The sequence below is a fragment of the Dasypus novemcinctus genome, chromosome 8 (assembly GCF_030445035.2).
Source record: "Dasypus novemcinctus isolate mDasNov1 chromosome 8, mDasNov1.1.hap2, whole genome shotgun sequence".
In the NCBI taxonomy this organism is placed as follows: Eukaryota; Metazoa; Chordata; class Mammalia; order Cingulata; family Dasypodidae; genus Dasypus; species Dasypus novemcinctus.
Window position 1 is genome coordinate 32,403,537 of NC_080680.1, and position 13,318 is coordinate 32,416,854.

The following is a 13,318-nucleotide window of genomic DNA, read 5'->3' on the forward strand; positions in this document are numbered from 1 at the left end:
CCACATGTTTGGCCACTGAACAGTTCTCAATAAATTTAAGAAGATTGAAATTATACAAAGCACCTTCTCTGATAATAATGGACTGAAGCTGGAAATCAATAATAGCAGGAAAGGGGGGAAATTCACAAATAAATGAAGGCTAAACAACACACTTGTAAACAATCAGTGGGTCAAAGAAAAAATGGCAAAACAAATTAATAGCTATCGCAAGAAGAATGAAAACAAGAACACAACTTATCAAAACTTATGAGATACAGCAAAAATAGCACTGAGGGAAATTTACAGCCCTAAATGCATATATTAAAAAAGAAGAAAGTGCTAAAATCAAAGACCTACCTGAACACCCTGAGAAACTAGAAATAGAAGAGCAAACTAATCCCAAAGCAAGCAGAAAAAAAAGAACTAACAAAGATTAGAGCAGAAATAAATGAAATTGAGAATCAAAAGGAAATAAATTAGACAAAATGAATGCACCCAAAAGCTGGGGTGAGCAGATGTGGCTCGAGCAACTAAGTGCCTGCCTCCCACATGGGAGGTCCTGGGTTCAGTCCCCAGTGCCTCCTAAAAACAAACAAACAACAAGCCAAACAAATGAAAACAACAACTCAGGGGAGCCAATCTGGCTCAGGGGTTGAGTGCCTGCTTCCCACATAAAGGGTCCAGGGTTCAATCCCCAACCCCAGTACCTCAAAAGAAAGGGAAAAGAAAAACCAAAATGAAAAAACTGGTTCTTTGAGAAAACCAATAAAATTGACAAACGCCTAGCTAGACTAACAAAGAAAAAAAGAGAGAAGATGCAAATAGATACAATCAGGAATAAGAAGCAGGGTATTATGACTGATGCTGCAGAAAAAAAAAGGATCATAAGAGGATATTATGAGGAACTGTATGTTAACAAATTAGACAACCTAGAAGAAATGGACAAGTTCCTAGAAATGCACAAATAGCCTATCTTGACTCTAGAAGAAATACAGGAACTCAGCAAACCAATCACAAGTAAAGAGATTCAGTCAGTCATCAAAAATCTTCCAACAAGCTTTGCACAGTGGCAGTATCATAGCCGATGAGTTTTATCCAAGGCACAATTATTGCTAATTGAAAACTTTTCCCAATACCCTGCCATAACAACTTGTAATACAGTCAGCATTGGCAATTTTTGATGGTCTCTTCAGAGACATTTAAAAAAAAAAAAAAACTTTCAAAGAAGAAAATTCTGACCAGATGGCTTCACAGATGAATTCTGTCAAGCATTTTGAAAAGAATTAACACCAATCCTGTTTAAACCTTTCCAAAAAATTGAAGAGGAGGGAAAATTACCCAACACATTTTATGATGCTAACATCACCCTAATACCAAAGCCAGATAAAGATACCACAAGAAAAGAAAATTACAGACCAATCTCTCTAATGAACATAGATGCAGAAATTCTCAACAACATACTTGCAAATCAAGTCCAACAGCATATTAAAAGAATTATAGGGGAGCAGGTGTAGCTCAGTGTTTGAGCACCTGCTTTCCATGTATGAGGTCCTAGTTCAATCCCCAGTATCTCCTAAAAAAAAAAAAAAATTAATTACCATGGTCAGGGGCTTATTCCTGGTATACAAGGGTGGTTCAACTTAAGAAAATCAATTAATGTAGTTACACCCCATTAACTTAACAAATCAGGAAAAAAAATCACATGATCATCTCGATTGATGCAGAAAAGGCATTTGACAAAATCCATCATCCTTTTTTTATTAAAAAACACTTCAAAAGATGAGTATAGAAGGAAAGTTCCTCAACATAATAAAGGGCATATATGAAAATCCCATAGCCACATTCATAGTGACATTATTCACAATTGCCAAAAGGTGGAACTAACCAAGGTGTCCATCAACTGATGAATGGATAAACAAACTGTGGTATATACACATGATGGGATATTACTCAGCTGTAAGAAGAAATGAAGTCGTGAAGCATATGACAACATGGATGAACATGGAGGGCATTATGTTGAGTGAAGCAAGCCAGACACAAGAGGACGAATGTTGTATGATTTTGCTATTATGAACTAAATAAAATGAGCAAATGCATGGAGCTAATACCTAGAATATAATTCACCAGAGAACAGAAATGTGGTTAGAGAATGGAAAGCTGAGGTTTAATCTGTGCAGAATTGGTAAAAAGTTGTTTGGAAATGTTTGGAAATGAACAGAAATGGCGAAAACACATCATAGGATTTGTAATTAGTTGTGCTAATTACACGTGCTAACGTATAGGTGTAATAGTGGTTTGTTTTTTGTTTTCCTTTTCTTGAATAATGAAAATACTCTAATATTGATTGAAGTGAATACACAAATCTGTGATTATACCAAATGCCGTTGATTGTACACTTTAGATAAATTACATGGTTTATGAACAAAAAAAATAATAGGGCGAGTGGGGGAAAATATAGCAAATGTAAGCAATGGGCTATAGCTAGTAGTAATAATTTGACGATGCTCTTTCATTATTTGTTACAAATAATTTCACAACAATGTAAGGTATTGGTGGTGGGGTGGTGTATGGGAGCCCTGTGTGATGTTAAGCATGTTTGTTTTGTAAGTTCACAGCTTTTACACTACACTTACTGTTTATGTATGTTCATGTATGAATGATACACTTTAGCAATTTATTTAATGAAAAAAAAAAGTCAGGGTTATAACATTCGGAAGGCTTGATTGGGCCTGAAGGGTCTGCTTCCAAATGGCTCGCTCACATGGCTGTTGGGAGAAGGCCTTAGTTCCTTGGTGGATTTGTATAGGGAGCCTCAGTTCCTTACCACGTGCACCTCTCCTTAGGGTTGCTTGAGTGTCCTCCTGACGTGGAACCAGACTTTCCTCTGTTACCAGATTCTATACAGGTACTTGGCTGTGCTGCAGAAATGAATTTCAAGAGCACGATGGGTGAGTTAGGCCAGTAATTTATTCAGGCAGGGAGGGAAGAGAAATGGGAGAAAGTAACAGAAAATAACAGAGCAAGGGTCCCAGGTAGTGAGGAAGGGGATGAAAAGGGATGAAGAGGGCTAATTTGCGAGCTGTAATTCCTCATTATAGATTATAAATCCCCAGGGTTACCTGCGAGGCCACATGGCAGAGGAAAATGGCGCCAACGGCATACAGAGGGCAGGACGGGTCTGCAGGCGAGAGAGCCCGCTCAAGCCTCAAGCCTCAAGGCTTGCTTTTAAATTGCTAATTATTCCATCCCTTTGCTAATGGAAGGGAAGGGGGTTTCAGCTGTTTGCTATTTGGATTGATTACCCCACCCATCCATTCCTTAGTGAGGACCCAATGATAAAGTTTCTAGGGAGCATTCGGGCTTTTCCTTGTTCCCCGAAGAAGTCTTTGCTCTAGGTAGCAGAATCCCGGGGGTGAGGTTCTTCCAGCAGCCTTCTTGGGGTTTCTGATGTCCACGTGGACTCTGTCAGGTTCCAGATCCACCTATTAATTCCCTATCTTATTAGCATGCTTCACCTCAGAGAAAGTGGTCCAAGAGAGAGCAAGGAGGAAACATATGCCTTCTAGGACCTAGTATTGAAATCACACACCATCACTTCCACCTCATTCTTTTCATTAGAAGCAAGTCCCTAAATTCAGACCACACTTAAAAGGAGGGCAATTAGAGACTGTCAAAAATTTGTAAAGATTTTTAAAAATTGCCACAGAGAATTTAGGATGCAGCTGGTCTGTGAAGATGCTGAATTTGGCTTTGTATGGGATGTGCTTGAGATGACTGTGAGTAATCCAAGTTGTGAACTGTAAATTTGTTTCATAAACAAGTTCCTGCTCATTTTAGAATTTTAATCTATCCCTCCCAGGATGAGATTATGCTGTCTAATTTAATTTTCTCAAAAACAAACAAATCTATTAAGTATTAAGGTTATAGAGAAACTATTAAAACAAAATGGCATATACCCTCAGGCAAGGGGTCAAAATCTCCATGTATCCCCCATTCACAACCAAGGATTTCATTATTATCTGAAAAGCAAAGTGGTTTGAATGGTATTTAGGCCTTTTGTTTGTTTCTTTTTAGTGTTTCTCAAAATCTAGTGTCATAAGATTTACTGTAAAGGATTTTTTATATACAAAATCATGAATGCTAGAATTCAGTAGTAATTCAATGACTTTTTTGGACTACAAGTGATTTTTGCTACCTACAAATTTTTAGACTTCAATTCTGAGTAAGGAAGCTGCCTTATAACCCTGTCCTCTGAGAACCTGAGAACAGATGGCTGAGATTTGTGGGATTCTGCAAATCCCCTACAGGAGGTGGTATGTGGGTGAGTGCCCTGTGCTTGCTTGCCTGTGGTTTGCTATCTTCTGTTTCCCCTGTTCTCACCTCCTTCCTTCACCTCCTCTCAGCAGGTGGGCTTCTAGGATGGCAGTGCCTGCCAGGTCACAACGTCTAACTGTTCTAGGGTGAATGAGTCACAGCTGGGTAGCTAATTGCTGCCAAGACCTTCCTGTCGTGGGACCAGGGCTCACATCCTTTGTCTTTGGTATCAGCTTGATTAAACTGAGAGTGAAACTCAGTCCAACCTCAGTCTTGCCTCTTAGGTTGAGTAATTTAAGTGCACTTGGGTTCACAGAGCGGCGTGTCCTTTTAGCCTAAATTGTGTCACCTGCTTTAGAATCCTGAAGTAGCAAAACCACTGAGCTTTAAAGGGCAATTTGATGTTCTTAAAAAGGAAGTCAAGCGCTTCATGAAAGGTTTTTTGTTTGTTTTGTTTGTTTATGTGTTTTTCCATTTTATATCTATTTCTGGAGAAGACAACTTTATCAGTCAAGCATATCTTACTTTAACTAAAAGAAATCCAGGAGAATTTTAGAAACTGACATAGAGAACTTTCTCTTTATTGTAACGGTTCCCAAGTATATTAGCATAGCCATCTGATATTTCTGTAAAGAACAATTAGCCCCAAGGCTTGACCTGCTACCCTACTTTTTATGGATCTGCATTTTTTTAGGGGCCAATCTTGTAAGAATGACTATTCCAAAAAGGCTTTCTGCCTGCTTCTGAGTGTATGTACTTGCCTGTCAGGAAACATTGCCATCTGGAAATTGTGCCTGTGTGTGTGCCTTGGTTCACTGCTTATTTCCTATTGAAAAGACCCTGATCCCAGGCAAGGCTGCTCCAACAACAATTAAATTCCTCAAGATACAGAAATGAAAACTTGTAAACTTGGCTTAACTATGTACCTGGCCAAAAGGCTAGAGAGTATATTTAACAATGTCCTAAAGTTTTGGGGGTTATGGCCTTTCAATCTCTGTGGTGTCAGAACTGCCACACTGCTGCAATTAGCCTTTTTTATTAAGCATAAGCACCCAAAGTGCAAAGTCTGCTAATATATATGGGATAGGTTCTCAAATTGGAGAATTCCATTTAATCCCACTGGAACACAGGGTTGTATTTCAAGATCATTAAAGGTGGTGCACAGACTTAGTATGAATAGCATAGAATCAAATAACAAATAACAGCATGATTCTTTTTCTTCCTGGATTTATGTGAAACCTTAGCTAACTCTGTCCATCTTCATTTCCAGTATCTGATTTATTATTAGTTTTAGTTTTTTTAGTTTTTCTTTCTTTTTCTTGTATCGGCATTTAAGGCTATTTGTTTTCCTGTAGGAACTACTGTACCTGCTTTTACAAGTTTTGATATGTAGGACTTTATTTTTCAGTTATTTAGAAGTGTTTTTCAGTTTCCAAACTGTCATTTTGTGACCACTTTCCACATTTTTGGCTCTGAGGCCAGAGACTCTGGTATATAATATATTGATTTTTTTTTGTATTTTATGAGATGTGCTGTAGGTCAGTTTTCATAAAAATTGAAAAATTGTATATTTTTATTGAATGCAGAATTCTACATCTGTTCATTAGCTCAATTATATTTTTGCATTGTTCAGATCTTCTATATTTATGCATTTCTTTTCAGATTGATTTATAAATTCTTGAAAGATATATTCAAATTTTCTCCATGAATATAACTTTTCTTTATAACTTACATTCAGTGTTTTGATTATATATTTAAGCTTATGTTGTTAAAAACTTACTGGCACAGATTATTATATCTTCTGAAGAATTATTCCTTTTACAGTGAAATAATAACTACAGGGGACTTAGGCCAACTACAAGTTAGAGGGCACAATCCCAAAAAGACCACTCTCACTTCTGATACCAACTCTAAGGTCAGAGTGTTCCCAAAACCATCTTCATGTTTGCTAATTTCTAGAAAGATTCACTGAAAGCTATTATACCCATGGTTACATTTATTAAAGGGAAAAGAGGGATGTGTATTCACATCAACCAAAGAAGAAATGCATTGGGTAGAGTCCAGAAGAAATAGCAAGTTTGGAGCTTCCATTGTGTTCTCCCTGTGGAGTCAGGATGCATCACTCTGCCAGAATCAGTCTGTGACAATACGCACAGAGTATTGCCCACCAGGGAAGCTTACCCAAGCCTCAGTGTTCAGAGTTCTTATTTGGTTGCCACTATGTAGGCATTGCTTGATTGCCAAAATGATTACTCTCCACCCTCCAGGTCAACTGATACCATGCAATCCAAAGCCTTCACCTAAGTCATAATGTTCGTCTTTCTGGCATGGCCAACCCCCATCCTAAGACTATATGGATTTTACTGATGACACCCTATTCACTCCAGTAGGGAAAGAGAGATCTCCCACCCTAAATAGCGTACAATGGGTAAACACATGACACCCGACATGGGATAGATGAGTCCAATATATACACACATCCCAGGAGAGAAGGAGCCCTCACACCATGCAGGGCCACAGAGACTGCACTCAGGAGCAGTGGATCAGCAGGGATTGTGGGAGTCAGGCTTTGTAGTGACCAGGAGGTGGGGTGGCTCTTGGTTCTTGAGGGAGCAGGTCATGGGCTTGTCTGAATAATTCTGCAGGCTGTCAGGGCACTGATGCTCATTAAGTCAAGGACTCTGGTGAGGTGCAGCCGGTCCATCTGATGGAAAAACTACTTGAGTGGGGATACTTTCCCTCTGGGTAAAGGATGAGAGCTGGGGACTTGCGGTTAGGCCTTTAGGGCCCTGTGAGGTTCAAAAGTGTCAAGGCAGCATTTTAATATTGCATCTTAATTTCAGGCTTTACAATATGCAGATGTGGCCAGCCCCCAATCCTAAATCATATTGTTAAACTATCAATTATGACCTAAGGCTCCCAGGCAAACAAAGGCACTCCAATCAGGCATAACATACCAAGGGCCCAGAAATCATCTCCTAGAAGTCGAGGGCAAAGCCAAATTCTTTAATGCACAATAAATTTCTTTAGCTTTAATAATGCTTTTCTGCCTAAAGTCTATTTTGTTTGACATTAATATTGTGACACTCATTTTCTCATGGTTAATAAATTTTAGTCTGATAAGTCATTTATATCACTTATTTTCAACACTCCTGTATCATCCTGTTTTATTTTATTTTATTTTATTTTTTATTTCTCTCCCCTTTCCCTCCCTCCTCCCCCTTCCCCCCAGTTGTCTGCTCTCTGTGTGTTCTTCTGTGACTGCTTCTTTCCTTATCAGCAGCACCGGGAATCTGTGTTTCTTTTTGTTGCAACATCTTGTTATGTCAGCTCTCCATGTGTGCGGTGCCATTCCTGGGCAGGCTGCAATTTCTTTTGCACTGGGCGGCTCTCCTTACGGGGCGCACTCCTTGCACACGGGACTCCCTAAGCGGGGGACATCCCTGCATGGCATGGCACTCCTTGTGTGCATCAGCACTGTGCATGGGCCAGCTCCACACGGGTCAAGGAGGTCCGGGGTTTGAACCACAGACCTCCCATGTGGTAGACGGACGCCCTATCCATTGGGCCAAGTCTGCTTCCCCTCATCCTGTTTTAAATGTTCCTATTTTAAGCATCATGGCTAGTAAGGTAAGTGACACTACCTGCTATGAAAAGCAACCTAAAATCTCAGTGAATTAATACAACAAAGATATACGTATTATTCTTTAATTATTAAGTTCTTTCATATTGTCCTTTTCTTAATACTTGTATTGTTAATCCTTCTGTCTACTGCATCTGCTGACAATCCCTCAGTGTTTTTTCCCTAATATAGTATGTAAGGTTTTGGTTTGGTTCATATTTCAGAGGATTTTTTTCTTTCCACTAAATGGATTTCCAGTGAATCCTTAAGTTATAAAAATAAGCCCTACTAAAGGGTTTCATATATATTTCTTCTGAAACCCTACCATGGGTCTTCAATGCTCCTGGACAAATTGTAATTTTAATTTCTTGACTTGGAGTTTCCACAAGTATACTAGATGCTTGACACAGGTCTAGTATCTCCAATTCTCATAGGTTGCTTTAAATTTTGTTGCTGGACAAAACATCTGATAATCAGCCTGATGCACTCAGAGATCGATCTTGAGACATCTAGATTTCAAAGAGAGAAAGTGTTTATTGCATTGTGCAAGGCAGGAGAATAGGACATTCTCAGATCTATTCTCCTATAATTGGAGAAACTCTGGCTTTTTATGACATTCAAACAAAGGAAGGTGGAGACAGTGATGTTAGGGGATACTGACTGATGTGTTTAATAGGAAGGTGTAAGGTCAGGCCCCAGAGAGGCTCGCTGGGGTAAGCATCTGGTTGCAGGTTACAAAGCAGGTTGTAAATTGCTTGATTAACATTCATTAGGAACTGACAAAGTCCAGCTAGGTCATACATAAAGTTGTAAATAATTCAATCCATGTAAGATAATGCTAAACTAATCAAAGTTTGGCATAAATTTGTAAATCATCTAATTAACAGGACTAAACTAACCAAGTGGGCCATTTTGGTCCTGTGAAGGACTGACATAATCCATGCCTGGTAAGATAAGTGAATACAGATAGGCAGTAGCTATGAGTTGAAGATTAGCATTTATAAAACATAGTGTTATAATCAAAGAAATGTTTCAGATATTTATCTCTAGCTACTTTAAAGTTAGCGTACATCAAGGCTATGATTACAGTCATTCTATATTGTACTAAAAAGTAAGAAAACATCTATGTAATAATTCAGTGATTCTAGTTATTTGTTAATTCTCAACACTCAGTTTCAGTTCTCCCATTCTGTTTTCAATCCTCAATCTTGAGGGATATTGGACGATGATCATTCTAACTTCTTCAGGCTGACAATGGGTGTTGGATTTTAAGGGTGTGGGGAATGAAACTTTTCTCATTGCTGCTGTATATATTCGTTTGTTACCAGTTTTGGCTGGAGTGTTGGAGAGTTAATTCCTTCTCTGACATCTTGTTCTTATGGGATTTTCAGATTCATCTGAAATACAAGTCCAGCATTAGTTTCTTATAATGGCAAAGGTTCCCCTTGGGTTTCGATGCAGGAAGCTTTTTGTTTCTGAAAAATAATTCAACAAGTAAATTGAAAATTATATATTTGAATCAAGGAAGTAAAAAGATTAGGATTAGGGAATTTATAAGTGAATATAATTACATTACATTGGGGAAATAACTTTCTCTATAGATAGAGCCTGTAGTATTAATTTTATGTATGGTTGAGACCTGCATCAGAGTTACTTCCAGAATGACCTCCTCGCTCTTATTTGAAAATCTCTTAGCTATTGACTGTTTTATTTATTTCTTTTCCCCCTTTTGATCCAGATCCTTTTCAAATGCCTTGTTAATTCCATAGTATCAAGTGAGCTCGCCTCTGGTAGTTCCACAGTAACAGGGAGATTTATCCTTGAGAATCATGTTCCACATGGTGGGAAAGATAGTGAGTTCATTTGCAGAGTTTGACTTAGAGAGAGGCCACATTTGAGCAACCAGGAGGTATTTTTTTTAAAGGGGGTTGACTCTTAAGTATTATGTCATTACAGAAATAAGTGTTATAAATGCAAATCTTAATATTGAGGACTTGGCTTTTATTAAGCAGGGCTCATATATCACAGCCTGTTGTATGTTTTTAAGAAGATAATTTGCTTTCTAAAAGGATGGATTTTAGCTTTACACCAGGGGTTCATATCTTTTTTTGTTCCAAAGACTCTTTTGCCAGTCATGTGAGAACCATGGACCCCTTCTCAGAATGTGGCAGATAGTTTTATGACACTCAACATTGGCATGTCTTTAAATTAAATTTTAGGATTATTCAAAATTATGTTTTACAACTTTCCCCTGATTTCAATAACTGATAACCTAACATGGTTCAATATCTGTTCAAATGGTCATTTTTGGCAACATTTAGAAATTCGAGTTTTCCTATAGCATCATAAATCTATCTCCGCCATCCTTACCAAACTTTTTGCAGGCAGTTATCCACTACACTCAAGAACACACTACATCAAAATAAAAATCATATCAACTACACACTATGCTGTGTGTTATTTAATAAATATACCCACACCAACATGTTCCCACAAGAATTGTTATAAATGCATAAAATAAAGTTTTAAAGGAAATCAGTTACTTATATTGAAAGACAGTTACTAAAATAAAAAATGTGTAGAATTATACATATGTGCTTCTTTATTAACAAATTAAATAGTAATCTAATACCTAAAAAATATAGGAAAGGTAAAGTTAAATTTTATTTTTTAAAGACAAGTCAATGTGCAGACTGTTGTTGTTTATCTTGAATAAGAACTTTAAATTCTGGTATAGTATTTGACAAAGCAAAATGCAAATCATGTTGGACATCTAATCAAGTTGATTTTTTTCAATTCAAGCTCTCATTCACCCTGAAATCTTTGCATGGACCTCTTGGGGCTCTGTGAACCCCTGGTTAAGAACCTCTGCTTTAGATTTTGCAAAGTTTCTTGATTATGGTTTTAGTAACCTGAGAGTCCCTTATTGCTTGAGAAAATAGTAGGAATTCCTTTAGGTGGGGAGGTTTATGGTTTCCTGCTTTCCTTTCCCAGTCCTTCAAGGGACTTTGCAATTACTTTTTTTTTTTTAATGTACTTAAAAAAAATTTTTTTTTAAAGAAACTTAGGTTAGATAAATGTTACAAAAAAAATGTAGGGGAGGGAAGCGGATTTGGCTCAACTGATAGAGCGTCCAGCTACCACATGGGAGGTCCAGGGTTCAAACCCAGGGCCTCCTGACCCATGTGGTGAGCAAGCCCACGTGCAGTGCTGATGCACACAAGGAGTGCACCCTGTAAGGAGAGCCACCCAGCACAAAAAATGTGCAGCCTGCCCAGGAGTGGCACGGCCCACACAGAGAGCTGATGCAGCAAGATGATGCAACAAAAAGAGACACAGATTCCCAGTGTTGTTGACCAGAATCCAAGTGGACACAGAAGAACACACACAGAGAATGGACACAGGGAGCAGACTCCGGGGGGGGGGGAGGGGAGAGAGAAATAAATAAAAAATAATTCTTTAAAAAAAAATGTAGGGTATTCCCGTATGCCTCACTCCCTACCCCTCCCACACTTTCCCACATTAACAGCATCCTTCATTAGTGTGGTACATTTGTTATAATTGAGGAAAACATATTGGAGCATTGCCACTAAGTGTGGATTAAAGTATATAATATAGTTTAAACTCTATCCTGCACAATTTTGTAAGTTGTGGCAAGATAGATAATGACACTGTATCTTTCATTGCAATATCATTCAGGACAATTCCAATGTCCTGAAAATGCCCCCATATTATACCTATTTTTCCCTCTCCCTCTCCTCAGAACCTCTGGTGGCCATTGCCTCTACATCAATGATAAATGTTCTTCCATTGCTAGAATAACAATGTCTATAGTAAAATAACAGTAAGTCTACTCTAGTCCCTTCCTGTTCTGGGATGGTGATACCCATTCTGCCTCTAATATAGAGGGGCCTTAGATCCCATTGGGCAGATGGGTGGAACTGTCTTGCTTGCAGTTGCAGACTCTCTCTCTTCCCTGGGATGGGCGTTGTCTATCATCATCTCCTTGTTAGTTGTCCTGGGTGAATCCAATGAACTGAAGAGCAGGTGTGGCAACTCTCAAGATTCAGGGCCCAACTTGCACATGGAAAACCCAAAGATATAACATAAACCTATCAACTCTAGTACTAACTATAGGTTCAAATAAAAGGGGCAGAAGGGCATGTGTAGGGACACCACAACTGAATCAAACTCTGTCACACTGGGGAGCATAAATTCCAAAGTAGGGTCTGCTGGCAGGGTGCCAAACTGCTGAGCTGTTTGCGATGCCTGTAGTGTCTGGATGTCTCCAGAGCCCTCAGGAGCCCAGCTATTTGAGGTAATACTTACTGTGGCTATCAGTGAGATCCTGCTGAGATGAGCATGAGCATGATCTCTGGAATGACCTCCCGACTCACTTTGAAGTCTCTTAGCCATATAAACTCATTTGTCTTTACCCTTTCCCACTTTTGGTCAAGGTCTTTTTCCAGTTGTATTGCTATTTGGTGCTTGGTAGTAATCCCTCAGTGCCAGGGAGGCTCATCCCCAAGAATCATGTCTCACACATGGTGGGGGCGGGGGGAGGTAATGCATTTATATGCTGAATTTGGGTTAGAGTGAGGCCAAATTTGAGCAAGAAGGAGGCTCTCAGGAGATAATTCTTAGGCAACCTATAATACTAGGCTAAATTTCAACTTCAAAAGAAAAGGTTCATGAGTACAGCCATCAATATCAAGGGCCTGTCAATGGTCCATCCTCCTTCACTATTCACTGCCCCTGTACTCAGGGCATCCTCCTTGCAAATACTTTTTCATTTCATATGCAAAGCATTCTGAAATGCGTCAGGGTATTACATTAACCTATACAAAATACCAAGGTCTTATTTTTTATTTTAAATTCCATGTCAAATAAAGCTGAATCAAGTTGTCTAAATAAACTGACTAGGTTAAATCAGATAATGTGCCATTGAAAATTTAAATTTTAAACAAAATTAATTTTTCCTTTTTAGTCCTCATAGAAATTAAAGTTTTAAAATACAGGTAATATTTATTTTTACCTTATATTTTAATTTACTTTAGTCCTTAATTAGCTCCATTCACCCTTTAATTGAAGTCTTATTCTTTCTTTAGCTTCAGCAATTGTTGTATAGAGTGATCTTTTAGAATTAATGCTACTTCATTACATTTAGAGCTAGAGAACTTTAGGTCTGAGTCTTGGGTGGTGTAGCAGTTTGATATTATTTATGAATTCCAAAAATAAATATAGATTATGCTTGTAAACTGGTCAGTGTGATAACCCTTTGATTGTATTAGATTCAGCTGAGACGTCTGATTAAATTATGTTAAGTTTAAGGCTCTGATCCAACCACATCATTAGAGTGTGACTTAGTGTCAAGTCCCAGATAAAACAGACACTCACACAGAA

At 38.4% G+C, this 13,318-nt stretch overlaps 1 protein-coding gene and 1 non-coding gene across 10 annotated transcripts in view; both read left to right on the plus strand.

Moving 5' to 3' along the window:
* PRUNE2 (prune homolog 2 with BCH domain) overlaps positions 1–13,318 on the plus strand; it is a 321,035-nt gene that overhangs the window by 250,896 nt on the left and 56,821 nt on the right. The gene's annotated exons all lie outside the window — the stretch shown is intronic.
* Positions 1,035–1,175, plus strand: LOC111764039 (U4 spliceosomal RNA). The gene has a single exon (XR_002796749.1). It is a non-coding gene; the product is annotated as a U4 spliceosomal RNA (small nuclear RNA).